This window comes from Phocoena phocoena, chromosome 5, assembly GCF_963924675.1.
Source record: "Phocoena phocoena chromosome 5, mPhoPho1.1, whole genome shotgun sequence".
In the NCBI taxonomy this organism is placed as follows: domain Eukaryota; kingdom Metazoa; phylum Chordata; class Mammalia; order Artiodactyla; family Phocoenidae; genus Phocoena; species Phocoena phocoena.
The window spans coordinates 112,265,677-112,270,155 of NC_089223.1; the positions used below are offsets into that span (position 1 = coordinate 112,265,677).

Genomic DNA, 4,479 nt, shown 5'->3' on the forward strand with positions numbered 1-4,479 from the left:
CAACGTCAGGTTTTATCTTAGAAAGTGGGGAGTTTGTATCATTTCTCCTCCTTAATTTATCGGTGATTTTTTACAACTGTGACTAGTCAATGACTTTATTGCATTCCCATGTAAAATGGAGCTAAGAGCTTTTGTAATACAGAAGAAGATACAAGAGATAAAAAACTCAGGTTGACAAATTTGAAATACCTTTTTGACAGTAAGGGAGAACAATGTACTTGATTTACGTTACTTAAGAAACGAAGAAACCTTTTATTTGAGATATAGTATGATCAAAATATGATTAAATTACCTTCATGTTCTGTATCACTTTATCTCTTTTTTATGTTGAAAATGTAATTTTAATAGATAATGCTTCATCTTACATAGGAGCACAATATAATACACCACATTCTGAAGAAACTCCAGAAGTTACGAGAATAAGAGTGGGGAAAACTCAGATGGGCTACAATGTCCATTACCTCAAACTGCAAGAGACGAAGGTTCCAACCCACAGGTTAACATTTGCATACTTATGACTGACTGCATTTATGTCTTAGAAACAACAAGAATCAGGAATTAGATATGGAAGGGTAGGAAAGAACAGTTTTGTGGGGGAGGAACTCTGTCAATGCAGAAAAAAGAGCTGATTATCAAATTAAAGAATAAAAGGAGCTCCCGTAACTAATATTAGAGGGATGACAGTAAGAATCATTAACTGAGGATATGATGCCTTCTAAGGGAGAAACCTTTCTGATGATACTTATGCAAGCTGGCTGCTTGAGATTTGCTCAGCAGGTCTGTAAGAAAGACTCATAAATGCCTCAGCAAACCCCAAGTGATTATCAGACTGGTGTTTCCTAATAATCCACACCGGTGGTCACACATGAAGTTCTGAGACAAGAAATAAGAGCAAGGTCATAACGCAAATGGCAGACACAAATGTGGCACAGGTGAAAGTCCCACACAAAGCCAGTCACAGGTGTGGCTGTGCTGTGACTCTGTGATCGTCTAACTAATCAGACAATACAAACACATTTACTTCAAATTTCTAGGAGGTAAAAAATGTCACATACTGATGCTTTCGGCTTGCTCAGGGCCAGCTTATAAATACTCCATTCAGTGATGTATCTTAACGCAAATTTGCATCAGTGAAAAGAAACTGGCAAAATCTATCTCTCACCATTCAATTTGTCAGACGGTGAAGACCAAAATAGAATGTTTCATCAGTTTTAATTTTTAAATACGATGGTCACATTGGGAAAAATGAAATAAACACAGTAAAATAAACTGTACAGAGGCAAAGTAGAATAACAAAAAATTTTTTATTAAAATATAAGTTTTACAGAAGTTTCCAGACAAGCCATACAAAGTGGTCACAAGCTTTTAATTGAAGGGAGGATTCTACACTTGACAGCAAAGTCACAACGTTATTAGTGAGGGCCGTGATGTTTGCGTAATGTTCCCATTTTGGTTCAAACAAGCTTGTCCATCTACAGTGTCTAAATAAAGTTAGACTTGGCTAGAGAGCATATTCTAAAGAACTGGTTAGCTGCTTTTAACCAATGCAATTAGATCACCATAAAAAGGGGGTAAGGAGCCCATAAGATGAAAACTACCTTCCTCCCCACCACTAAAAAAAAATAATAATAAAAAAAGAAAAACACCCACACCCCTGCAGCTAATCCTGACAACTACCTTCATTCATAGTGCTTTATACTTAAACCATGATGAGGGAAATGAATAAAAGCAGAGAAGGGCCACTGCTTTTAAACATTTCACAACAACCCAGATAATATTTCTAGCCTCTGCTCATGCTTTACAACAGTGTATCAGGACAAGACATAGATTTGCCACTGTGCATTCAGTCACCAGAGGACTGAAGGTGTCTGGGCTTTTATTCTGTAATGTTTCTGAGACTGTGTCCATTAAATGCAAACAAAAAAGGAAGAAGCCTTGGCAGAACAGGGCAAGTGATGTACACTTGATGATTGGATAGATTTAAATATTATTCGTGGCATACAGCCTAGTCCATGCTCTAGCTGTTTCTATGGCTTGGGCTTCGTTGGTCTTCCACTGCTCCGCTACATCATTTGCTGATGGGTCATCTGGGTTGGGAGCAGTTAACAAAGCCTGGATCGATAGCAGGACTGCATGGATCTGCAGTACTGGGGACCACTTATCCTTCAAAATATCTAAACATATTCTTCCCAACTTGTCTACATTAGGATGATAAATTTTGGTCATGAAACATACTTTAGGGGCTGCCATTGGGTATTCTTCTGGAAGGAATAGTTCAAGTTTAAAAGTCCCTCCCTCAAAGGGGGAATACCTGAGGGCCAGCAATGACCACATGAAAATAACGGGCATTGCTCTCATCTGGTTCTGCTTTAATGCCGGGAACTGGTTCTGCCAGCAGACACTGGGTTTCCTTGATAATCCTGCGAGGCAGCCCGGCCATCTTGTCGGATCCTGAGTTCAGCCTCTGGTCTGGTCTCCGGCCCACTTTCTCTCTTGTTCCTAATTTTATTCTGCATCAAACAACAACAACTAGTGTCTGTAACATTTTAGACTTTGTTATATTCAAAGCCAGTTTATCTTCAATCAGTCATGCAGGGTTTTGTCAAGGGAGGGTGTCAGATCTCATTCTCTGAATGTCTTTAAAAAGAAAATACATTTCAGGAATACTCACAAACTCTTGGATTAGCAAACTCAAACAAATACAGAACATAATATTTAAAGCTGATGAATGTAAAACATCCCTCATATATTGGTGGTGCTTCCTTGAAAACAAAAGAAGTCATAGTTGTAGTAAAAAAAAAGTTGTATTAAAAGTCATAAAATCTTAATGCTCCTTCAGCTAGTAATTCCCTCTCTAGAGTTGTCTAAGAAAATAATCAGAAACTTGAACAACCATTTCTGTAAATGGATGATCATTGCAGCATTCTTTATCAATAGCAAAGTAAGCTTGACTGTTGAACCGTAGAGACAAGGGTAAACATATTTTGGTGTATCCATATGAGAAAAAAGTGCAGCCATTTAAATTAATAATTTTCAAGAATATTTAATGGGAAGATTCTCATCATATAATCAAGCTTGCTCATATAATGTTAAGAGAAAAAAAGCAGGATATAAGAAAGTTAATTCTGAAAACGATAGAAACATACATGTAAAAAATTGAATGGAAACATCAAAATGTAATAACGGCCATATCTGGAGTATTGAATTGTAGGTGATTTTAATTTTTTCTTGATAATTTCCTGTATAATTCAAAATCTTTTCAATGAGCTTATGTGACTTTTATAGTTAGGTAGCTTCAATTGTTAGGTAGCTTCAATAGCTTATGTGACTTTATATAGTTTAAAGAAATATAAGAAAAAAATCTGATATGGTGTTAAGGGTGGTTCTGTTTAAGAACAGGCATATGGGAGAAATGAACCTTTAATGTCCCTTCAATTCTAAGGACCATATGCCCAGTCCTATTAACCAGTAACCACTGAAAGAAGTTAGATGCAATTAGTAAAGGTAGAAAGAAACAGTGCCTTTGTGAGTTCTATCTGTATCCCTGTGCATATCTCCCGCCTTAAACTAATGGAGCTATTTATTGAGTTCAAGCTGTCCCCAAGGAGGGCTGCTTTCTACTTTGCTTCTATGCAAGTGTTGTTCACTTTTTACAACTGGCTACTGAATCAAAACCAGCAGCTGGCCATCCATGCTATTACAGAGAACAATAGTCCAAGCCCAAGCCCCTCAAGAGGGGCCCTGCTCCCATATGTTGAATACGCCTGCATAAGAAGCAGACACCACCGAGGCCCGGTCTATCTGATTCTGCTCGTGCAATACCTACAGAAAATATGAAGACAGAAGACGTGAGGGCCACATCTTATTGAGTGACCTTGGGAAACTCAATTGAACTCCAGTTTAGTTATCTTTAAAACTGGAATCATATTGGCTTTATCCATCTCCTGTAAAGCATGTAAGAAAGAAGTTTGTAAACTACAGTTAGTTGTTAGATGATTATGTTCCTATTTTTCTTATGATTTCTTTTCCTTTTCAAGTACATAATGATGCTAAAGAGACAGTAAAATAGCATCAGTCCTCCTGCCTTGCCCAGGACTTCATGTAGCTTTGTAATGTGATCTCAAAATGGAGTGCAACTGGATGGCTTGATGCTATTTATTAGCACCACTTGAAGTGAACCCACATGCCGGTGGCATATTGAGCTGACAAGCTGTGACGTCACTGGCAGAAGCAGCACTTTCGGAAGGCAGAGTTGCTGAGGGTTTTCTATGACATTATTCTCTCAGCATATTGGATGCTGCTGGTCAGTAGTGGCAGTGATGTCTGGGGAAATAAGGTCAAGTGAAGCACTATGTTACTAATGATTTAGTGGTTACAGCCTGTCCGAGGCATAGGCTGGACCCAGATGAATTGTGATTTTTTTTTTTTTCTAAAATTAAGCTTAAACCTCATAGAGTTATCAGCACTGATTTCTTTTGT

At 37.9% G+C, this 4,479-nt stretch overlaps 1 pseudogene; it reads right to left on the reverse strand.

The window, feature by feature from the left end:
* Window positions 1-1,980: 1,980 nt before the first annotated feature.
* Window positions 1,981-2,440, reverse strand: LOC136123774 (ubiquitin-conjugating enzyme E2 N-like; annotated as a pseudogene).
* Between the last annotated feature and the right edge of the window lie 2,039 nt (window positions 2,441-4,479).